Consider the following 25,844-nt stretch of genomic DNA (forward strand, 5'->3'; position numbering starts at 1 on the left):
CGCTGGCAGGTGTCTCCATGGGGCTCCTTCAGCTCAGGGCACTAGGGTAGCACTTTATCTATCACCTTAGTGCCTGCAAATGAGGTCATCAAGCTGCCACCTGATTGACAGGCTAAACTCCACCCCTTCACTCTTAATCCTCTCAAGTTGACAACAGATTATGTAACCACCACATATTGTATTGATGAAAAATATCATATGTGCTCTGGTCAGTCAAAATATAGTGCTGGTAGGGTAGTGGTTATGTGTTGAGCTGCCAACCGAAAGGCTGACAGTTCATATCCACCAGCCGCTGCATGAGAGAAACAAGAAGTGTTTTTAATCCTGCAAAATGTTATAGTGTCAGAAACCCACAGGGACAGTTTTACCTGCTCCCCTAGAGTCACTGTGAGTCTGTATGGACTAGGTGAGCTCCGGAAGAAGTACAGCTAAATTGCTCTTTATACATAAGGATAGAGAGACTTTGTTTGAAGACATCTTATTAAGAGGGACCAGTGTTTGGATAAAGACACCCTGCTTGCTTTAAGTAAAGGTTCAAATAAAATGAGGTAGACTTTCAACAGGTCAAAGGATTCAAACATAGAAATGATTGTGTGGATGGCACAGGACTGAGCTATGAGTAGGAGCTGACTTGGTTCCATTTAGTATGCACCTCCACAAACAAATAAACAAACAAACAACCCCCAGGCCAAGTTGATCTGCTCCCCTCAATCCACACTAACATCAAGTCGCTTCCAACCCTAGAGGAACAGGGTAGACACTTCCTCTGGGTTTCCCAGCCTGTGAATCTTGAAGAGAATAGAAAGCCTCATCTTCCTCCTGCGGAGCAGCTGGTGGTTTCCAACTATTGATCTTGTGGTTAACAGCCCAATCCATAACTATGTCTCGCACCTCATAAATGAGTAATTGATTGTGTTCAGCGATTAATCAAAAGTTGGCTAAGCTGTACTCCTTCACTTCGACTCCCCCTCAGCTTGAACTAACTCACCCCAAACCAACCCACCAACCAATCAGATAACCCCACTTCTATCAAGTCAATTCTGACTCACAGGGTTTCTCATCTTCCTCACTCAGCCGGGATGGCTGGTGAGTTGGGGTCACCGAGCTTGCCGTCCCACACCTAAGCCACTGCACCTCCAAAGTCTGCATGAGCAACGTCGAACCCAGCTCAAAGGGCCCTCTCAGAGAGCCCAGGCCACAGCATAAAGCATTCTGATTTACAGTACAATGACGGCCCCCTTTTATCCCATGTCTGCACGCTTGTTTGTTTGTTTGTTTGTTTGTTTGTTTCTCTCAAGGGCGCTATCATACTCTAGAAAGGTAAATGCTTTTCCCTACCTATTGAAATGTCTGCGAGGATTCATGGTCGCCATGTTTATTGTATTAGCCCCTCCCTCCCCGCGACAATTGTCCCATTCCACAGTCTTGTGCTGAATAAACCTCCTCCGGATCTGCTTTTGATTTGACGGTATTTCATGAACACAAAACGCCGTGTTGGAACCATCTCTGGGACCAGCAGCCGGAAGTGCACCGCCTGTGTGGGAGATCATCACGTTCCCATGGATGGAGAAAGGATCTCAGCTGATATATGAGTCACAGGTAAATAAAATCTACCTGTAAAAAGTGTCATCTATTGTTGGGTCAAGTTCTTCCCTTTGTCCTTTCACAAAAATGAGCTGCCTCTCTGATGTGCACCACCTCCAGGTCGTCTTCTTCCTTCGGGCCAATGATCTGCCCCAAGCAAACTCAGCTCCTCTCTGCTGCTCAGCTTGCTCTCTGGTAAACAAGCACCCGTGGCTCAATTTTTCTCATAAGGAGAACTGAACAAAATGCTCCCAAAGTGGCTGAGTTTATATTTCAGTTTGTGCTACCACGCACTGATGGGTAAACATTAGTGGGACCATGACAGGAGCTGTAAAGTCAATTTCAACGTAAAGTGAGCTTCTGTGACAGTGGACGTGTCCCCGGCATGTTTTTGAGATTGTAGTCTTTAGGGGAGCAAATTGCTAGATCTTTTTTTTTAATTTTTAGTGCTTTTCTTGATATACTATTTCCATATTGTACACGTCCATGGTTACATTGCTTCTTTAAAAAGTTGCTAGATGTTTCCTCAAAAAGAAAAGAAAAAAGTTGCTAGATATTTTTTTCCCAGCGAAGCAACTAGTTGGGTTTGAGTTCCCCAACTTTTGGTTAGCAGCCTAAACACTTAACTTGCAAAACCAAGAGCTCCTTTCAATATTGAATAATGGAAACTCCAATCAATGATCAGTCAGAGGTTTGTAAATGATGACTTACAACCCTGTGCTTTTACATTTTGTTTTATTTTAGTTTTTGAATCTACATTTATCCCAGCAATGTAAAATCATTTTCGAACCCGATACCAATGTGTAATATTTTAATAATTTGGTCAAGACCGTGTCACCTATACACCTTTGTGAAACACTCAGTCTCTCATTTTACCCAAGACCCTATAGTACATCTCTAAAGCATGTTGTTCAAGGAACACATCAACGATTGGAGAAGATGCCTCTGCCCTTACCCCTCCTGTTGCTGTGAGCTAGTCTGAGGGCTGGCATATGCCAAGGGGCTGGGGGAACCCACAGGGAGTACCCAGCATTGGACTTAACAACAAGTTTTCCAATTATGCTATATTTGAACATTCTAGTGACATAGACAATGACTTGGACAGAGAAAAACACCCAATTGATGCCTTTATTTTCCAGTCTATTGGTAAATTGTTATTTGCTGTGTACTTGTCTTTAACTCGTGGCAAACCCATTGTCAAGCCTTTCTCCATCTTCAGCCTCCATGTGTTTGTGTAACATGTTGAGGCTCTTGTCTTGCCCTTTAACTCTGGCTCAGCGCTCAGCACTCGATCAGACAGTTTTCTGCTGTGATCCATAAAGTGTTCCTCGGATCGCCCCTTTCATCAAGTGCTAGAAGAAGATTTTCACATCTTTGCTCTCCCTCTTTTTAAAATAAAATACATTATTAATGAATATAGGAGAAACAGGTTTATAATTCAATAGTTACAATAGCCTCAATTAATTAGAAGAAAGAAAAAGAACCATACCCAAAGGTCTATTTGGCTACTTTTAAAACAAGTCATATACAATGACCCAATGAACAGTGGTTTTCCTGGTGTAATGGTGTAATAAAGTGATCCAAATGCCTCCACCATGAATATTTTCCCATTGGCTGGCCACCTTGTTTGTAATTCAAACCTTTTAAATATGTGTAAAGGTGTCCTGGTGGGTAACACGGTCAAGTGCCCATCTGCTAATTGAAATGACAGCACTTGGAATCTACCAGGAGCTCCACAAAAGAAAGGCCAATCCGTCTGCTTCTTCACAGATTACATCTATGGGACAGTTCTTCTCTCTCCTAGTGAGCTGCTGTAAGTCAGAATCAACTTGGTGGCAGCACACATGGTTTGCTTTGGAAGCACATGACAGCTAGACAAAAGAAAATGAGATATGAGCTGCGGCGTTGGTGAAGAACACTGACTACAACCTGGATGGTCAGAGAAACAAATTAGAATTAGAAAAAGGAACCACCTGGCTGCTCCTTAGAAGCAAGGATGGTGAGACTTTCACTTGCTTAGTTTAGACATGTCTTCAGAAAAGCACATCAGTTTGTCTAAGCAGATCAGCAAGGAGGGAAACCTTATTGAGATGAACTGAAAAGTTAACCAAAGAATGAATTCAAACATACCAACGAGCATGAAGATGGCACATGTATCCTGCACACATCAGTTTATCATGAGTTGACCTGACCCAACTGCAACTAAACACAGTCTGTCTCTCCAACAATGTTAAAAAGCAAAGATGTCACTTAGAAAACCAAGAAGCACCCGATCAACCCATGATATTTTCAATTGCCTCATAAGCGTGAGCAAGCTGTCCAGTGTCTAAGGAAGACACAGACGAATCAGTACATTTGAATTATATTCCTGCTGGGTGAATATTGAAAGTACCTTGGACTGCCAGGGGAAGAAACATCTGTCTTGAAAGAGATACAGCCAGAACTCCCCTGATAAACCAGGATGGCAAAATGCATTTGCATGTACTTTGGATATGTTATCAGGAGAGATCAGACAATAGAAGGGTAATGAACATGGAGGACCGTCAGTGAAATGAGCTGACACAATAGATGCGACCATTGAATGGTGAAGCTCCGTGCAGTGCTCAGAGAGGGTCTCTGTGAGTTTGAACCAACAGGTAGGCAATTAGCAAGGACACTTCATGCCAGATGCACTGCTTGTATTACCGCTGTCCTTTTCACATACTCTGAAGATATTTCTTTCCGGAGATCATAAAATAACCAGGAATTTGGTATCCGGAGTCCAGCACAGGTCGGTTTCATTCGATCGCCTGACCTTGTGCAAATCCCTGTAACCTTAATTAGTTAACATCAAGTTTCATCTCCTGTAAGATAAATGTGTATAAACATATAATTGCATGTACATATAAACATAGGTTAAAAAATGAATTAGAGGTAAGACTTCTAGAAACTGTTTACCTCCAAGTAAGCATCTAACAATGGTGCCATATACTATCATCACCAGGATCAATCTGAAAGAACTAGAAAATATATTTTTTAATTTCCCCAAAGTGTAGCAGAACTAGAATTCAAAACCAAACTTTTCTAATGAAAAAGAGTATTCTAGACTTCACTACAGTCACTGGTAGAGATATGATATTTGCTCAAGAATCTCAGAGAACTCTGAGGGAATGGTCAATGAGAGATACGCCATTGAACATGAAGAGTCTGGAGAAGGGAATTCATACAAAATGCCAATGTTGTTGTTAAGGATCCCTAGTGGTCCTGTGGGTTAGGTGTTAGGCTGCTAAACAGTAACTTGGCAGTTCAAATACACCAGCTGACTTCCCGGAGAAAGATGAGGCTGCATGTCCCTCCTACAGCCTTTGCAGTCCTATAAAAAGTTTCTGTGAATCTGAGTTGTCTCAGGGGCAGTGGGTTTGCGTGGCGGCTATTGTTGCTAGTTGCCATTGACTTAGCTCTGACACATGACAGCCTTACCTTTAAGAGAATGACCTGTGCCACCCTGGAAGTATTGCTCGATCTGAGCCTAGTTTGCTACCCTTTTGGGGGTTTGGGGTGGGGGGTGGTTTCAGTTCATCTCTTTAATGGTTTCCCTCATTTTTGCTGAACCGCTACTTTGTCACATGATAATTTTCCATTAATGATCAGTCTTTTCCAAATTATGCGATCCAAAGTCTCTCCACACTCTCTTCTAAAAAGCAGTCTGGTCATTTTTTTTCTGAAGACTGATAATAATGTTCAGTTAGGGGAGAGATCTGCCACCTTCACCATTTTGTTCTCTCAGGCCTGTAGGCACTGGGCCCACTGTCCCTCAGGCAGCACGCGTAGCCTTGCTAACACCTTGCTATTCATTTTAAGAGAGCAGGTTTCATCCTTCATGTGACAGACTTCCTTCAAGGGGTCTGACCCCAGGAAAGCATCCCTGTTCGTTGGGACTTATAATGAACTGCGATCTTTTCATCTGCGCTCCCAGGTCCCTGCCTGTGGCAGAGCCCTAGGCAATATCAGAGCCAACTGTCAGGGCCAGCAGCACTCTGTGAATGCAGCCACACTCTCTTCATCACGGGTCACCTGCACACACCAGAGCAATCTTGGCCCCTGGGCACAGAACACTGAGGCAATGCTAAATATGAGACATGACTTTAAAATCTTAGAGAGCTAGATGGTCAAGTCTCATGACTATCACCCCATAGATTCCAGATATATTCTATTTACTGTGAAGCAGTCAGGAGATAGGATGAACAAACAGGACAGTAACAATTTGTGACACAAATATTAGACTGCTAACTAGTTCGAGGTCAGTAGTCCAGACCAACTAACTGTTCTAGGAGTGAGGGGGTGAAGCTCTCTGCTACCTCAAAGATTTATAATCTTAGAAACCCTGAAGAACAGTTCTTCTTTGCCCCATAAGATCACTATGAATCAGAAATGAGATGCTGACAGTGTGCTGGATACAGCAGATTTTAATCTTCAAGACTCCTAGTCCCATGTAAGTCCCACATGTTATAGTTGGTGCATAGCATGAGAGCAGGGCTCAGTCAGAGTCTCATTCTGACCTGTCAGTCATCTGTGGACCTCTCATTCCAGGTCCTAAACATCTAATTAGTGATGAACCAGGGCTAAGTGTCAGACCCTGCTTCCCATCTCAGTGCATTCCCCTTCTTCCAAAACCTGGAAATGAGCATAGGCATCCGAAAAGAAAATCTTTTAGATCTATCAGTCATCAGAGAATTAATAAGTTTTAGCCTCTTTTCTCTTCGTAATCCCAGTTTAGTCAATAGGATTTTGTGATTTCCTGGGAGACATTTTACTCTCATGAATATATCCCATGAGGTGTCCGCATTGCAACATTACATAGACTGGTTAAATAAAACAGTAAATTAATCTCTCCTTTCATGCTATAAGTGCCAGTAAATGCAACATCCAAAGCAATATTTAAAACTTACCTGCTCTGTACCTTGATATAAAAAAAATGAACATTTAGCATTGAATAGACTCCATCCATAGTGGGCACACTAAAAATTCTTCCTAGAGTTTCCAAAACTGTGAACTTTGGGGATCAATTACTGAGCCTTTCTCCCAAAGTGCCTCTGAATGAGTTTGAACTGTCAGCCTGTTGGTTAGCAGCTAGATGTTTAGCTGTGTGCACCAGGTTGGTACTCCAATAGGCTATGAAAGGGAGAGAATTTAAGTAATATTGCTTCAGCAAATGGGCCAATGGAGCAAAAGTAGGGTGTCCCACAAATCATGGTATTGCCTAAAGATATAATAAACAATACAGATTATGATTACATGTGTTCATAACTTCAAAGATAATCCATTAAATTAAAATATATGTATAACCTTTAAAATCTGACAATATCTTTCTTATATTAAAAATAAGAAGTCAAAAACAACCATGTCTATGCTTCCTTTAAAGAGGAGGTTTAGAATTAAAATAAGAATACATTTTTAATGACAGACCCAAGGCATTGTTCTTTCTCCAGAGTCCAACAGGCATCTGCTGCCTCATGCCTTAAGGCAAAATTTTCTCCCTTATGTTCCTTTGACTTTGTCTTTTTCCTCTCTCCCTTGCAGACATCTTTTCTGTATACAGAGAGCTCCTGGTTGTATCTGGCATCACTGAGACCAAGCATGCTTCTGCTTGCATTTCATGCATTGCCTCTCCCTTCTGGCAGACTTGGTCTTAGACGTTGTGATTTCTCATGCAGCTACAGAACGCTGACACAGCAAGGTGCATAAACTGCAGGGAAACCAATGCATCTGAAAGTTCCCGCTGGGATGGTAGTGGCACAAGCTGGGTCCGAGTGCGGGATTCCTGAGACATGAAAGAGGCACAGTAGGGCTAAGAGGAAAGCCATGGTCTCTGAGCTTCACACTTGCCAGACACAGTGAGAAAGGAAGAATAACCTGAAAATAAGAAGACTCTAGGACAGCAGTTCTCCACCTGTGGGTCACGACCCTTTTTTTGGGGGGGGTTGTAAAATGACTCTTTCACAGGGGTCACCTAAGACCATCAGAAAACATATTTCTGATAGTCTTAGGAACTAAGAAACCCTCCTCTATCCATTCCCAGGTGGATCTGCCCACATGCAGATAAGCCCACTTCTGAGTACCAGGCTTGAAGACTGTTACCCAGGTTGCACCATGCTTCAAGACAACGTTTCATTTACTTGTCATTAGAAATAAATATTTCACAATAAAAAATGACATTGTTTTTGTGATTCATCACTATGCTTTAATTATGTTCCATTTGTAACAATGAAAATACATCCTGCATATCTGATATTTACATTATGATTCATCACAGTAGCAAAATTACAGTTATGAAGTAGCAACGAAAATCATTTTATGGTTGGGGGGTCACCACCACATGAGGAACTGTATGAAAGGGTCACAGCATAAGGAAGGTTGAGAACCACTGCTCTAGGAAATATGAAGACAAAACCCTGGGGCTAGAGCCTGGAGTGGGCGGTAGTGGTGGTGGTGGTGGTGGTGTGTGTGTGCTGATTCCAAGCAGCCACAATTTCACCTGATTATGACCTTGAAGTTCAGGGGAGTTTCTTGCTGCCCGTGATCAGCTCTTTTATCTGAAACAGGCTGAAAGAACACAGCTATGGCAGGAGGCCATTAAAAGGAGTCAAGATAAATTTTCAGATGCAGATTCTCTATCACTTTATTTGTAGGAGGCTGGCTGGTATAAAGCCTTTCCCCGAGTAAAAGCGAGGGTGGAATTGAATGTAACGGGCACCGCTGCACTGCAAACAGATGCAGAGAGATGAGAAGGGGCAAAGGGAAAGGCTGCACTGGCAGGAAGGAGTCTCTGAACGCGCAAACGGTAGCAGCTGCTCTACTTAAAGGTTGGCATGGTCCCTTGGTGGTTCCGAACCCACTCAGCGGTGCCATCCCGAGAAGCCCCAATAGTCGCAGTCTTGCCAACTGTGTGGCGCCTCTCTGGTGTGTGCCCACGCAGACACTCTGACTCAGAGTTGACTCAACCCAGCAATAAGTGGTCCGAAGTGAAAGCGGTCACCTACCGAAACGGGCTGCTCTGCAATATGAGTTGCCACAATATTCACAACCAAGTCACCTAAGGACAATTGAATGCAACAAACAATTACATAAAATAAGGACAAGTCTAGTCAGAATGTCCCGTTCCGACAAGGCTGGTGATACTTGGTTTCACGAGTTATTCGGAGGGGCCAGTCCTTGGAGAAGAAGATCGTGAGTGGAACGGTGGCGCGGCAGAGACAGAGAAGGGAGCCCTGCATGAGATGGGTTGACACATCTTCTGCAACAATGTGCTCAAGCACGGGAACAATTATTTTGTGATGAGTCAGAACCACCTTGGTGGAATCTAACAAAAAACAAGCATTTGTTGCATGTGCACACCCCAATCGATGCATGGATGGATGACAAGGCATAGGGCATTGCCTCACTTCTCGGTCGTGCTGGGGATAAACGCATCAATGGAAATCATATCATGTGATAACATTGACATTAAGGGCACACTTGGGAGAAATACGACGATGGGGCAACTGGTTCTTCCTGGGGGCCTGGACATGCACGTAGAACATACAGCAATAGTACTGGCACTTGCAGGAAGTAAGACAATCTCTGAGGGAGAACAAGGATGAAGATGAGGTTAAGATCCCAAAGCACTATCCCAGGAACCAATGCATATTTCATCTTTACTTGGCAAGAATATTTGAAAATATTGTTACAGTTGTCGATCTTAAAATAATGATGTTCTCCTGGATTATCCGGGTGGGCCTAATCTAGTCATAAGTCCCTTAAAATCAGAGCATTTTCTCTGGTTGTGCTGCAAGAGATGAGGCACGTGAAGGAGTCAGACATATTCAAAGTATAAAAGCGATTTGCCCCTCCATGCTTGGAAGGCATCAGCTAGAAACCACCAGAAAGGTCCAGGAGCCCGTGGGGCAGAGACTGGTCCCCAGCTGACAGTCTTCATAAAAATGACAATCTTATTCCCACAATGTAAAGAACGGTATTGGTCCATAAACTAAAATAAAACTGAGTGACTTCCTCTAACAAACAAGCCATCAAATGAAAAACAAGCTTGCTGTCCTTGATTTGAACTCATACCATTCCCCAAGTCGCAGAATCAGAGAGCACCGTAGGGTTTTCTTGGCTATAACTTTACAGAAGCGGGGCCCCAGGGATCTGTGGGTGCAGATAAAAGCAGTGTTGGAGCCACTGCAAGGTGAGAGAGCAAAAAATGAAGACCAGCAAAGTAGTGAAAAACCTCTAAAATATGCAGACTTAAATCAGGTGAGAAGCAGGCAGAATGAGTTTGAGGCAGATGAGAAAACTTTAGATGTAGCTAGGAAAACGAAGTTTGAATGAGGAAATTGCAGAGTAGAAGCATCTGCCCCACCAGAGTATAGTGCAAGGAATTACAATACTACCAAGCAAGCCAGTGCTGGAGGAGAAGAGATTAGATCCAAAGGAATGCAAATAGAGATATTTAACCTAACAAGTGAGGCACCTTTGCTCTCACAGGTGGAGAAGTGTATAGCTCAAGAAGCAGATTTAGAATTCAGAATGGCTTATCCCGTTAGAATTATAGATAGACAGGGAGCCTGAAGAGCAGCACCCGAAGGGAGTCAAGAAAGGCGATATACTGCCTTTCCCTTTAAGCTACTGAAAGATCTTAAGCAGGCAGTCAACGATTATGGCCCAGACTCACATTTTATAATCAGCATTTTAAGGGCCTTAGCAGAGTTCAAGAGCTGGACACCTACAGACTGGAGAGTTGTAGTGAAAACTTGCCTTTCCTCTTCAGAATCCTTGCAATATCAAATGCTGGGGATGGAAGCAGCCCTGGCACGAGCTTGGAAGAATGCTGAGGATGGGATAGGTATAGGGATTCATCAGCTGCTAGGAGATGAGAATTATATCACAGTTGAGTCTCAGTTACAGTTTACTGAACAGACAATAGGACAGATACGTGACATTTGCTTAAGCTCCTGGGAAAAGATAATTCCATCAGAAGAGAGAAAGCCGAGTTACATGGCTATAAGACAGAGGAATGATGAGCCTTATGCTGACTTTGTGTCCTGACTGGGAGATGCTATTTCCAAATGTGTGAAGAATGTGCAGGCAGTAAGTGACCTAGTGCATAAGCTATCTTATGATTTCTCTAATAAGCGCTGTAAAAATGCCTTGTGTCCCTACAGGGAACAGGGCACGCTGGTGCTGGATTATCTTAGGATATGCAGGAATGTAGGGGCAGAGGAACACAAGGCAGATGTCATGGCAGCGGCCTTGGCAAATTATATTAGGCCTAGAAGAGAGTTCTTTAGTTGTGGAAAGACAGATCATCTTCAAAGAGAGTACAGACAGCACAGGCCGATCAGCCTGGCCGTGAAAAGCAAACTGCGGCCTGCGCCGGAGCATGGGCCAGGGCCACCTGATTCCGATTTAAAAGAACCTGAACTCTGCTCACGCTGTAGGAAGGGAACTCATTGGGTGAGCCAATGTCGTTCAAAATTCGACAGTGAAGGGTTGCCATTAGCAAAGGCTTCCCGGAGGAAAAATAGAGGAAGGAGCCTGATACAGACCCCACCCAGCAGAACATGGGAGGCAAGGTGTCTGCCTGCCAGAGCAAAGATCTTAGAGAGAAACTGCAGGCATCCCCTAGTCTCACAGCAGGAGACCAGACCTAGCCAAACAGGCAAAAGCCCAGCCTCTGTTCTTGCTGCAGTTGGCTTGAGTAACCAAGAGAAAGTTCAGAAGCCCTCACAGCAGTTTGTTAATTCTAAAGAACAGGAGCCTCTTATTGAAAGAGTAATACAGTTGTTATCAGGAAGTTTTAACCTAAGTACTCAAGAAATTAAAGTTGATACTGGAGTTGATCAGAGTTGTGAAGTAAAGTCAAAAGCTGTAATTGAATCAGAAATTAAGAATGGTAGTTGGAGTTCGCTACCTAAAAGAACTATGGGATATTTATTAGGAAAGTCTAATGTAAATTCTCAAGGTGTTCTGATTGTTGCTGGAATTATTGAACAGGATTATGAAAAAGTTAAGGCAGTGATAAATTCTGATAGATCATGGTTTATAAAAGAAGATCGCTTAAGCCAATTTTTGCTTCCTTGCATTCCTAGAGTAAAAATGTATGTCTATCAGGAAAGAGTACTTGAGAAGTTTGACCACGCTTTAAATCAAGGGGTCTTCTGGAATGCTGTTGTGGGGAAACACCAGAGCCACCATATGGAATTAGAAGTTGAAGGGAAAAGGTTTTTAAACTTTGGATGTAGGGTTATTACTTTAGGGCATTCAGGAGGGACTAAGACCCCCACATTAACTTCGCCTAAATCCAGCTTGGTAAGAATGAATGAAGTTAATCAAGAGAGACTATTGCAAACTTGTAAAATCATCCAGTGTAAGAAGCCTGAAGGGCAAAATGGCTTAATTGAGCCTGTAACCTTATTGGTAAGCTTGGAGAAAAAACGTCTGTTTGATAAGTTACTTAAAGAACAGATGAACAAATGTATTAAGAATTTTTTCAGTCTTTCAAAGTATGATAAGAAGTTCTCCCATTCAGTTAGCTCTCTTAATTCTCTGAGAGTTGAGAGCGAAAGTTTACATAACAATGAAGGCTATCTAACTAGTCCTTATACTGGGACAAAGCCTAGCAAGTTAACCCAGATTGCTAGCAATGCTTTGAAATCTGAATTGTTAAAACAGAAGGGCGAGAAGAGGAATCTTATGTGTGACAAAGTTCATTTAGTCATTTTAACCAAAAAATTTTTCTCCTTACTAAAAGCTTGTAATAAAATTAGGGAAGATAAACACGTTTTCAATTCTACAGAGAAAATTGATCCTAAGAAATCCGAAGATGATGGAAACTGTGTTTGGGATCCAGGTCCATTCACCTGGAGAAAGGGCTATGCATTGATGTTTTCACAGAGTCAAACTGATGAACTTCCTTTAAAAGGACACAACCACATTTGGAGAACGATGGACAAGGAAGAGATGGAGAAGCCACCCAATATTAATCATAATTCCTTTTTCAGGTTAATGACACCCCAAAGAGAGGGCTATTTGTTTATATTTTCACAGGTAAAGGAGATAGGTGGATTTCTCTTCAACCAGCAAGGCCCAGAAGAAAGCAGGGAAGCTGATGTGTGACCTGACCACCCTGTCCTGTTACTGAAGTTATTCAAAACGTCAAGGAGACCTGGCAGATTCCTGAGAATGGCAACTGCTGACCGTGTGAGATATTTCTTCCGATGCTGATGCTGTCTAAGAAACTTTTGGGACTCTATCATAACTGAACTTTTTTCTTTCTTTCTTTTTTTTTATTAACAGGGGAGAGCGCGAACGCAGTCCCCCACTACCACAAATTATGCAGTCGAGTTTCCCACATTTGGGGAAATCTCAGGGGTCAGCACATCCAGAGTGCAATGGATAAGCCTCGCCCTGGGAAAACCACCTTCGTGATCATGGTATCTCCCCTGCCAGGTAAGTATATAACTGAACATTTTTTTAAACGTTTTATTAGGGGCTCATACAACTCTTATCACAGTCCATACATATACATACATCAATTGTATAAAGCACATCTGTACATTCTTTGCCCTAATCATTTTTTTTCTTTCTTTCTTTCTTTCTTTTTTTTCCTTTTTTTTCCCTTTTCTTTTTTTACATTTTATACCATAATGACTGCACTATTACTGTAGACTTTTGCTGAAAGATCAAGATTTTGGACTTGCCAATGTTATAATGTGATTGGAATGTAACTGCTTTTTGTATAACCCCTTACCCATATAATAAGACATTGCATGATTGGGATTTAATTAGGAAACATTTGCAAGGATTTAAGGGAAACATTTCATTGGATATTGATCAGCTTAAAAAGGATATTTTCTATACATTCAGAGACAGGCTTGAGGCAACTCCTGGCTCTGATATAATTAAGCAATTGGTGAAGGGCATGGAAGGATTGGACCCTTGTGCTTGGGTTCAAAGTATTTCTCATAGCCTGGGTTCCAGCCTAACAGTGCTGCTCATTGTCACAATTTTTGTCCTGGCTGTCATGTGTTGCTTCTATAGAAAGCTAAGGCCTCTGTGGCACTTTTGAAGTATGCGCATAAAGCAAATACCATGAGGAATGGGAAGAGAGTGTTTAAGGATGAATCCTTCATTGTCTCGCAAAGGAGCCTGGAAGGCTAGGTTTCTAGTGGTAGGGGGGAACCCCTACCCTTGTGAGTAAAAGGTAAGTCCTAATCACATTCTCATGACATTGTTCCTCACTTTACCCTCCTACATGGTGCTGCTCTGAGGTTGTCTCTTGCAAGCACATAGCTGGTTGCTGTGTGTCTGGCGGCTTTGACTATAGAAGCAGACAGTCCTATTTGGCTCCATTTCTTCCCGCCGTGGTATCCAGTCTCTCATACCTTCCTCCAATAGCAGATGGACACAGGGGGACTTTATCCTGTATGTCTGGATTCAAAATGTTTCTATTAAGCCTGAATTTTTGGCTATGTTAATTGGATCATGAAGTTTTGCCTTGACAGCTTTTAATGTACAGAAAATAACCATGTCACCTATGTGGCTTTTGAATTTTATATATGAGTTAAAGGGGGGACTTGTGGGGAGAGGTCAAATGCTTACAGACATCCTCCCCAGGGTAGTTAGTCACCAGACTACAGGGTAGGCCTCTAGGGCAGCTAGTCACCAGACTATATGGCAGGCCTCACTCCCTGCTACTGGGGACAATAAACTATTCTTCCCTGAGGCCTGCAACCAAGTTTCTCACCCTACTGATAATGGTTCCTATGGAGATCTAGGGAATAGGTCACAGTTAGGCCATCATCCTGAACCTAGGATCCCTCCCCTTCCTATTGCGTGTATGTCCCTAGACCACCCCCCTCTCATTACTGTATTGCCTATAGTACAGCCCTTTCCTGTGACATATGTCCTCACCTGTAATTAGGGGGCTTGCACATCCCCAGAGAATATAAAAGGGGCCGGGGCTACCATTAAACTCACTCTCTCTCCCTCCACGTGGACCATCGAGTGGAGCTGAGGTGAGCATGCTACCATGAATCGTTGACTGACTCCCATTTATTTCTATACTTCACTTCTATCTCTAATGCTCTCTATGACTTTACTATGACCTTTACATATTATCGCTGTACAATTGCGCCTACCGGACCAGTAATGATGTGTTAGGGGCTGGCTTCCCCTGACAGGCCCCAAGCCTTTCTTCAGAGTTACTGACTGCATTTAAATGATCAAACTTGAGGTGAACAAACAGCTTGTACCAACCAGGGGTTTTCCCCACTCTGTATTCCTCAAGTATGCAATCTATTATCATCTATTTGAAGATGGTCTACAAATGTGTCTCTTTAATTTCAATCTCTCCTTGAGTTTCAGAACAACTGCATTTAGCTACATATGCCATATTACTTCATGGATCACTCACAGATATTTCAAACTCAAAATGTCCAGAACGAAACTTATCAATGCCATGCTCCAAATTGCTCTTCCTTCAATATTCACGCTCCCTGGGAACAGTGCCACCATCCACAAGCCAGACAAGCAGCAGCATTCTTGGAGCCTTCTTCTTCCTTACCCTGGAAGCAATTTCTAGGGTTTTACTTTAGCCTGCGCTATTCCAAACCTTCCTAGCAGGAAAGCAAGCATCTCATAGCAGAGAGGGTGATAAATAAAGGAGACCTGAAACCTTATGAGTAATAGCCTTCTACTGCTCTACGCATTAGAAAAATTACTCAAATCAAGAGTCCACTGTAGGGACGAGGGGTGGTATTGACATAAGACCTTTGTTCCATCTCCACCTACACACTTCTGACTCCCCTCAATGTCTCAGATGTTGCTGTCATTCGAACCCTCAGAGCCCTTGGAAGCCTGCATCTCCTCATGGAAGACATTCCGGGCACTGTGGGAATAAGGACCCTGTGTACAGCAGCCTGCTGCCCAACTTTCACTTGTGTCTATAGTTTTAATTAAGACAGCTGAATTACATGAGTTGTGATCAAGATTGTCATGCTCAACCTGTACTCAACTCTGAGGCAGAAGTTGGAAGACAGAGCCATCAAAGGAGACCAAAAAAAAAAAAAAAGTCAATAGATGATTTAAGTCAAGACTGAATAATAATAAAGCTACTATCTGCTTTGATAATTGTTTTTCACTCAGAACATCAACTAATTGCTTCTAATTATTGATCACTCCTAAAAGATTCATACCTGCCCAATGACTAAGCATACATAGAGTCTTACTTGCTGTTGTTAGGTGTACTGAGTCGGCTTTGCTTTTCAGCAACTCTAGGTATAGAAAAATAAACACTCTCTGGCCCTCCACTATCCTCCCAATCATTATGATAACTCATTACTCATGTGCCGTCACTGTGTCAGTTTATGTTATCTTACTTTGTCTTGACCCTCTACGTTAAGAAGTATGAGATCCTCTCCAGGAATTGGTCCCTAATGATGACATGTCCACAACAAGTAAGATAAAGTTTTTCCATTCTCACTTCTAAGGAACAGTCTGGCTGTCCTTCATCTGAGATAAAGTGGTTCAACTGTTTTGCAGTCTACAGTACATTGAATATTCTTCACCGACACCACAATACAAATACCTCAACTCGTCATTGGTCTTTCTTATTCACTGTCCAGTTGTTGCCTGCAAATGAAGTGATTGAAAATAGCATGGTTTGGTTACAGGTTGCTAGAATAGACAAGGCAGAGCAGCGCCTTCTTTGGCCTTAGGTGGAAATATGTAGATCCAGTGACTCAAGTTTCTTATCACAGCAAATCTACAAATAATCATGTAAATATCATGAATATTGATTTTTGGAGTTACAAGTAAATTTTAGGGATCAGGCAATTTGTGAATAGTAAATGTAGGAATAATAAGGTCTAATTATGTATTTGTTTTATAGAATCAGAGCACTGTATTTATTTACTTATGAAGTACTTACTTGCTATGGATTTACCAATATAAGTGGCAGAGTGAAACAAAAATGATAACACACATTGAGACAAGAAGGATTATTCAATGAGCAATCTAGCTTCTCTGGGTTGCTTAGAAGCAAATTAGTTCCCTGGGACTGTAACTTCCCCACCTCACTTGGAGAGTAAGATAGTTAGTTTATTGTACCAACCTGCCTGATAAACACATGTGGTGTTAACTGAAGGGTGGTGGGGGGGGGGTGAGGTGGGAGGGATAAAAGGCTTTGTGAGCCTCACCTTTCTAGTTCTCAGGTCTGTTGATTTCTGGTGGTTGGACCAGGGTGCAGCTGCCTTAGCAGTTTCCTGTTTCAGCTTGCAAGGCTCACTTCCTGCAAGACATCCCCAAGGATGGACCTACACCAATGCAGCCATGGGTACTGGAGCAGCCGTGTGGAGAACCCTGCCAGCGCTGAGATGCTTACACATTCGCTGACTCGGCTTTCTTCCTGCAGTCGACATCATTGTGTGTGCTTTGCGAGATGGAGGAGGACTTTGTGGATTGGTGTCGGACATATGGGCTAATGTTGGACTGATGGGCTTGGGCAGCACTGGATTGGGATGTTTTCTTGATGTGCATTTACCCTTTATATAAACTCTCTCATACATATGAATTTCTGTGGATTTTTTGTTTCTCTAATGTACCCAGACAAATACAGAGCGGCAAGAGGAAAACCAGTGTCCCATGAGATAGCAGTTGCTGAGCAAGCCTTCTTGCTTTCATGGGATTGTCTGTTTCAGGACATTTTGGCCCAAATTTTCTGGTACTGGTGTTTCCTCACATTTCCCTAGACATCTGATGTTTAATCTTAGGCTTCCTGAAAGCAGGAAGTTTGGTTACTTCAGGCCCTAGGAGAGACCCCCCATCATCGATCCATTCAAGGAGAAAGCAACAGGGAGTAGGATCTTTTTGCTTTGGCACGGCCCTGTGAGGCAAGAGTGGTACTCAGGCTAACACACCTCTCCCAATGATGCCAAGGGCCCCGAAACCCATGTGAACCACCAGCTTTCTGCCCAGAGTTCAGCCTGTATTGAGTGACTCTCACTGGGCTCACCCGAAGTCTGTTTGCACAAAAATGAAAAAAGCAAAACCTAAACTCTCAATGAGCCCACAATAGAGTATATTTTAAGAAGACCTAGCATTTCTAAATCCACATCCAGGAAAGGCAAGAGCACATAAATAAAATGGCATCTCGATCTGTCCCTCCAATACTCACCGAATAGGTGTGAGAGACGCTACAAGAAAGTGCACATCAAAATGAAGATTCGGGAACTTGACAGGATGAGTCTGTTAAGTCCCTGCTGTGTCTTTAGTTGCAAGGAGGGTATGGAACCGTTTCGGTGAACAACTGGGGCTGGGCTCAGTTTTGTCACTGGCTTTCCACCACAATTACTGCTGCCGCCTGCACCGCTGTCACCAACCGAGTTGGACAAATGGCCACATCTGCAATGTCATTTTCTCCACATCACGAAGGAGAGCTTTTGTAGCTGTATTTTTGTTTTGTGTTTTTCCCCTGTCTTTTTTGATGTTCGTGCACCACAGGTAGCTTAGCTGTCCTAAGTACAGAACAGTAACTAGACTGGATAAGAAAGAAGACTAGAAAGAACAATTTATTTGAACACTTATCTACAAAGCACTAGTCTCTGCCAGGAACTGGGGATGTACAATAAGACAGACATGCTATGTACCCCTGAGGAGCTCATACGCGGGAGTAGAGGTGGGGTGAAGAAGGAGAAAACATAGACAGAAAATGAAGATATCGGTGTTCCTATGTAGAAAATGAAAACTGTAGAGTTTGACAAAGGACCTTTCTCTTAGCATGGTGTCGGGCATTTACACTGTGTTCCACAACCTGTTTAATCTACAAAAATAGAAAATATCGTTCTGTTTCACTGATTTAAACAAAAAAGGACTTGGAAGCAAAACTTCTGCCTGGAAGAAAAATGATCACCACATGCAGTGAGTACTTTCACAGAGGTTCATTGCAAAGATAGACACGCCAGGATAGAGAGGCGTACTTCGCTGTTGCTCTCTGAGAGAGCCTCAACAGTTTAACGGTGTAGCTAAAATAAGAGTTGGTAGTGTTCTGGGGAGAAGACTTTAGGCTGAAAAGTAGGAATGTGCTTTAAAAAGTAGGAATGTGCTTTAAAAAGTAGGAATGTGCTAAAAGACTTTAGTTGGTAGTGTTCTGGGAAGAAGACTTTAGGTGGAAAAGTAGGAATGTGCTTACAGGAACAAAGTCATGGAGTTATGAAAAGCCATAGTGTTTGGGGGGAACCAGTGAAAAATCAGATGACATGGAATTAAAAGCAGCAGATGGACAAATAAGCTAGGGCTGATATTGATGGGTTTCTGTGCATGGCTACAGAAATCTCTGAAACAGTAGGTTTCTAAAGAGACATTTGCCCAGGAGAGTAACAAGGTAAAAACAAAAGTCATCAGGGTATACTGTTACTGGAATCCTGGCAGAATTGTCAACAACAGGCAGAGAAAAGCAACCACGTAGCAGTAATGGGATGATGCCCTCCTGAATTTGAAATGAGCATCCACATCGTACTAACACTTAGCATCTGTTAAGCACTGGGCTTTGGTGCCTCTATAGAGATCGTTTCCTAGTGATATTGTGATTTGATACCCCCCTAGAGAGGTTTTTCTACAACGAGATAACACAGGTCTAGTTTTTTGAAATCTTCAGCTCTGAGGAATTCTAGTGCAGGCGAAAACACGTAGTAGCAGATACAAGATTGCTGACCTCAGAGGTGTGAGCTGTTATCTTGTTTCTGCATGTGTATCACACAAGACAGAGTCTGGTGCATGCATTAGTATCTTTTAAAATGGTAAGAGGACATATGGACTATCCCATGTAAAATAATAAAAAACACTAAATAATGGTGACAGAGGTACATTACTCAAAATCAGTTTTTCTCCAAGTCCGTGGCAGAGCAGGCTCGTCCTGTGAGAGACTGAAAAATGATGATCATGACAATAAAGATGATGATTATTCTAATTATACATCGCTGGGTAACAAACTGAACACACATTTAGTAGCATGGCATGTCAATTATTATTATTATTTGGGCCTATTTAATGTATATTTAGGTCTATTCAGACCGGGATCAGATGGGCAATTATTTAACTCTGTGTGTTCCCAACTGGGGTCATTGGTTCTATGTCATGGACTTCTCAACTGGTTAGTAGGATCCAAGAAGATTTCTTTTTTTTTTTTCCTCTATTTTAATCTTTTTTTTTAAATTATTTTTTTATTTTTTAACAATTTATTGGGGCTGATACAATTCTTTTCACAGTTCATACATATACATACATCAATTGTATAAAGCACATCTGTACAGTCTTTGCCCTAATCATTTTTTTCTCCTCTTTTCTTCTTTTACATTTTATTAGGGACTCCAACAACTCTTACCACAATCCATACATATACATACATCAATTGTATAAAGCACACCCATACATTCCCTGTCCCAATCATTCTCAAGGCATTTGCTCTTCACTTAAGCCCCTTGCATCAGGTCCTCTTTTTTTCCCCCCCTCCCTCCCTTTTCCCCCCTCCCTCATATGCCCTTGGTAATTTATACCTCGTTATTTTGTCATATCTTGCCCTATTCGGGGTCTCCCTTCCCCCCTTCTCTGCTGTCCCTCTCCCAGGGAAGAGGTCACATGTGGCTCCTTGTAATCAGTTCCCCCTTTCCACCCCACTCACCCTCCACTCTCCCAGCATCGTCCCTCATGCCCTTGGTCCTGGAGGTATCATCCACCCTGGATTCCCTGTATCTCCAACCCTCATATGTACCAGTGCACAGCCTCTGTCCTATCCAGCCCTGCAAGGTAGAATTCGGATCATGGTAGTTGGGGGGAGGAAGCATCCAGGATCTGGGGGAGAGCTGTGTTCTTCATCGATACTACCTCACACCCTAATTAACCCATCTCCTCTCCTAAGCCCCTCTATGAGGGGATCTCCATTGGCCGACAATTGGGCCTTGGGTCTCCACTCTGCACTTCCCCCTTCATTTAATATAATATATATATACGCATACATATATACATATACACATAAATACACATACATACACACACTTATATCTTTTTTTTTTTTTTGCATGATGCCTTATATCTGGTCCCTTGGGCACCTCGTGATCGCACTGGCCGGTGTGCTTCTTCCATGTGGGCTTATTTGTTTCTGAGCGAGATGGCCGCTTGTTCACCTTCAAGCCTTTAAGACCCCAGACACTATCTCTTTTGATAGCCGGGCACCATCAGCTTTCTTCACCACATTTGCTTGTGCACCCATTTGTCTTCAGCGATCCTATCATGGAGGTGTGCAGTCAATGAAATGATTTTTTGTTCTTTGATGCCTGGTAACTGATCCCTTTGGGACCACTCGATCACACAGGCTGGTGTGTTCTTCCATGTGGACTTTGTTGCTTCTGAGCTAGATGGCCGCTTGTTTATCTTCAAGCCTTTAAGACCCCAGTCACTATCTCTTTTGATAGCCGGGCACCATCAGCTTTCTTCACCACATTTACTTGTTCACCCATTTTGGCTCCAGCTGTTGTGTCTGGAGAGTGAGCATCATAGAGTTCCAATTTAATAAAAGAAGGTATTCATGCATAGAGGGAGTGTTTGAGTAGAGGCCCAAGGTCCTTCCGCCACCTTGATACTTGACCTATAAATATAGACACAAAGATCTATTTCCCCAACCTCCTATATATATTTGCATGTACATGTCTTTGTCTAGACCTCCATGAATGCCCTTTGACTCCTAGCTCTTTCCTCCATCTCCCTTGACCTTCCTCCTGCCCTACTACCATGCTTCATTGCCACCTGGGCTAGAGTATACCTCTTCTCTAAGCAACCTTACCCTTGATCATTTCCCACCAGGCCTGCCACTCCCCCTTCTCTACCCTTTGGGGTCCCATGTTTTTCCCTTGTCCCTGGGTTTGTTAACACCACTTCCTTAACCCCCCTACCCCCCACCCCAAGTCCCCCCGGAACTGTCGGTCCCGTTGTTTTTCATCCAGATAGTTCATCCAGCCTGTCCTATTCAGACAGACCTGTGGAGTCACTAACATGCACGAAAACTAGACAGAGGAACACAAAGCAACATTATACAACCAGACAACAAAACAACCAAAACAAACCACTGAAAAAGAACAGAACAAAACAGTTCACAAGAGAAAAGCTTGTAGTTAGTTCAGGGATCTTTGCTGGCCCTTAGGAGCGTTTTCCAGTCCAGTCTGTTGGGGCACCATGCCCTGGCCCCAAAGTCCACTTTCAGCATTCCCTGGGGACCTTGCCACTCCATTCCCTTGCTGTTCCGCTGCACTCCCCCAGTGCATTGCCTCGGTGTGGTGGGATCAGGTCAGGTGCAATTCCCACACTGTGTCTCCGGTGCTGTCCCCTGTATCGCCCTTAGTCACTGAGGGGCATCATGTCTCATAGTAGGGCCAGCCATGTTGTTCTCTCTGTGGACTGGCTGCTCTACTCAGGAACATCATCATCACGGCCTGGTGGGCCAGGCTGTGCTCCACTCTCTCCTCCTGCCCCTTCATCTGCTCCCGTGTGCTCTGATCAAATATGTCCATCTCCCATAGCTGCAGGGTCAATGTCGTCCTTTGGAACAAGTTCTTTTCGGGGGAGGGGCAGGAATCCACTTAATTTATGGTGTTGGGGCCTGCCTCCCAGACCTCTCCACCGGTTCCGTCCTCCACGCCGGGATATTGCATTCACACCTTGCGACACTGGGTTGAAGTCTGGTCCCACTTTCCCTGTGGAGATATAAACCATACCCTCCCCTTGGGTGGATTAATGCCCCATTTCTGTCATGCTGATTGTACTTACCTCAGAGGACTCATGTTGTACCTGTCCCTTTGGGACTGGCTTACCTCGCTTAGCATAATTCCTTCCAGCTCTTCCCATGAAATAACGTGTTTCATGTGCTCATCGGTGCTTTTTAGTGCTGCATAATACTCCATTGTGTGTATGTGCCAAAGTTTGCTAATCCACTCGTCTATCGATGGAAACTTAGGCTGTTTCCAAGTCTTTGCTATTGTGAATTGTGCCGCAATAAACATTGGAGCGCATATGACTGGTCGTGTTTTATTTGCTGCTTCAACCGGGTATATGCCCAGTAGAGGGATGGCTGGGTCGTAAGGTAGATCAATTTCCATTTTCTTTAGGTATCGCCAGATTGCTTTCCACAGTGTCTGTACAAATCTGCACGACCACCAGCAGTGGAGGAGGGTTCCTATTTCACCACAGCCCCTCCAACACTTGTTGCTCTCTGATTTACTGATCTGGGCTAGCCTCAGGGGTGTTAGGTGGTATCTCATGGTTGTTTTGATTTGCATTTCTCTTATGGCAAGGGACTTCGAGCACTTTCTCATATATTTATTGGCCATATTGATCTCCTCTCTAGTGAAAGTTCTTCTCATTTCTTTTGCCCACTTCCTTAGGGGGTTAACTGTTTTCCTCTTTTTGCAGGTCATGATGGTGTTGTAGATTTTAGTAATGAGCCCTTTGTCTGACGTGTCATTACTAAAAATCTTCTCCCAGTCTGTGGGTTGACTTGTCACCCTCTTGGCAAAGTCTTTCGAGGTGCACAGGTGTTTTATTCTTATTAGATCCCATTTGTCGATTTCCAGATCACCTGTGTGTGTCCCCTTCCCTGTTGCAGTGAGCCTATGTGCTCCCTGGGCCAGTGCTCTGAGATTAGTCCCGATTCCCTCCTTAATGGTCCTGATGGTTTGGGGTTTGACTTCTAGATCTGTGATCCACCTTGAGTGTATTCTTGTGCATGGGGTGAGGTAGGCGTCTTGTTTCAACTTTCTACATGTGGATATCCATTGTTTCCAGCACCACTTATTAAAGAGGGCATCTGCTTCCCACTTGACGTTTTTGGGACCCTTGTCGAAGATCAGTTGTCTATATGCTGATGATTTTACTCCTGGGCTTTCTATTCTTTTCCACTGGTCTGAGTGTCTATCATTGTGCCAGTACCATGCTGTTTTGACCACTGTAGCTGTGTAGTAGGCATTAAAATCAGGCAGGGCGAGTCCTCCAATTGTGTCCTTCTTCTTGAGGAGTTCTCTGCTAATTCTGGGTTTCTTCCCTCTCCATATGAAGTTGGTGGTCAGTTTTTCCAATTCTTTGAAGAAGGTTGATGGTAATTGGATTGGTATAGCATTGAACTTGTAGAGTGCTTTAGGAAGAACTGTCATCTTTACTATGTTCAGCCTACCTAACCATGAGCAGGGGAGCTTCATCCATTTGTGAAGGTCACTTTTGGTTTCCTGTAATAGGGTTTTATAATTATGCTTATATAGGTCTTTAGTATTTTTTGTTAAGTATATTCCTAGGTATTTCAGTTTGTTCTTGGCTACTGTGAAGGGTACTTCCCTCTTAATCGCCTCTTCCATGGCTCTGTCCGATGTGTATAGAAACCCTACCGACTTCTGTTTATTGATCTTGTATCCTGCTACCCTTCCGTATTCCTCTATTGCTGTAAGTATTCCAACTGTGGAGTTTTGGGGGTCTTCAATGTATAAGATCATGTCATCTGCAAATAACGATAGTTTCACCTCCTCCTCTCCCAACTGGATCCCTTTGATGTCCTTCCGCTGTCTTATGTTGTTAGCCAGGACCTCCAAAACAATATTGAATAGAAGAGGGGACAGGGGGCATCCTTGTCTTGTACCCCTTTTTCAGTGGTATTGTTCTTGTCTTTTCTCCATTGACTATGATGTTGGCTGTTGGTCTTTCATAGATAGCTTGTATGAGCTTGAGGAACTTACCTTCCAATCCTATCTTCATGAGTGTTTTGATTAGGAATGGATGCTGGATGTTGTCAAATGCTTTTTCTGCATCTATGGATATTATCATATGGTTTTTATCCTTTTTCTTCTCGATGTGGTGTATGATATTGATGGATTTTCGGGTGTTAAACCATCCCTGCATCGCTGGGATGAATCCTACTTGGTCGTGGTGAATGATATGTTTGATGTTCCTTTGTATTCTATTGGCCAATATTTTGTTAAGGATTTTTGCATCTATGTTCATTAGAGATATTGGTCTATAATTCTCTACATCTGTGGGGTCTTTTCCCTGTTTGGGTATCAATGTAATGCTGGCTTCGTAAAATGAGTTTGGGAGCTTGCCGTTCTTTTCTATGTTCTGGAATACTTTGTGGAGGATCGGTGTCAGCTCTTCCCTGAATGTTTGGTAAAATTCTGCTGTGTAGCCATCTGGCCCTGGGGCCTTTTTCCTTGGTAGGTTTTTGATGACACTCTCTATTTCTTCCTTCGCTATGGGTTTGTTGAGGTTCTTGATCTCTGTCTCAGATAATCTAGGGATAGATTGTTTTTCTAAATATTTATCCATGTCTTCCAGGTTTCTGAATTCATTAGAATACAAACCTTCATAGTACTTTGTGATTATCCTTTTTATCTCTTTGGGGTCTGTTGTTATTGCCCCCGATTCATCCCTCATCCTGGCTATTGATGATTGTTCCTTTCTATCTTTGGTAAGCTTTGCCAGGGGAGTGTCAATTTTATTAATTCGTTCATAAAACCAGCTTCTAGTTGCGTTAATCCTTTGCATTGTTCTTTTGTCTTCCCACTGGTTTAATTCCGCCCTGATTTTTATTATTTCTTTTCTCTTGCTATTGGAGGGGTAGTTCTGTTGACTCTGTTCTAGTTGTTGGAGGTTTTGTGTTAACATATCTGTCATACGCCTTTCTTCTTTTTTCATGTATGCATTCAGTGATATCAAGCTACCTCTGATAACTGCCTTTGCAGTGTCCCATAAGTTTTGATATGTTGTATGCTCGTTCTCATTAGTTTCTAGAAATTTCCTGATATCCTCTCTGATCTGGACCTTAACCCATGCATGTCGCAGGAGATCGTTGTTTATTCTCCAATTGGTGGCCCTTGCTTTTCTGGGTGCCCTTCTATTAATCTCCAGCTTTATGGCATGGTGGTCTGAGAAAGACGTCTGGATAATATCTATGTGTTTGAATTTACTCAGGCTGGCCTTGTGCCCCAGCATGTGATCTATTCTTGAGAAAGATCCGTGTGGATTGGAGAAGAATGTGAAACCTTTTGCTTTTGGATGAAAGGCTCTATAGATGTCTATCAGGCCCTGTTGCCTAATTACATTGTTTAGCTCTCTGGCCTCTTTGCTGAGCTTCTTTCCCTGTGACCTGTCTTTCTCTGATAGTGGAGTGTTGAAGTCCCCCACTATTATTGTTGTTTCCGTGATTTCTTCTG

General features: G+C 43.0%; 1 non-coding gene across 1 annotated transcript; it reads right to left on the bottom strand.

The window, feature by feature from the left end:
• Positions 1-12,897: 12,897 nt before the first annotated feature.
• On the bottom strand, positions 12,898-13,061 carry LOC142452134 (U1 spliceosomal RNA). Its single transcript, XR_012785176.1, has one exon. It is a non-coding gene; the product is annotated as a U1 spliceosomal RNA (small nuclear RNA).
• Between the last annotated feature and the right edge of the window lie 12,783 nt (positions 13,062-25,844).

Source organism: Tenrec ecaudatus, chromosome 6 (genome assembly GCF_050624435.1).
Source record: "Tenrec ecaudatus isolate mTenEca1 chromosome 6, mTenEca1.hap1, whole genome shotgun sequence".
Classification (NCBI taxonomy): domain Eukaryota; kingdom Metazoa; phylum Chordata; class Mammalia; order Afrosoricida; family Tenrecidae; genus Tenrec; species Tenrec ecaudatus.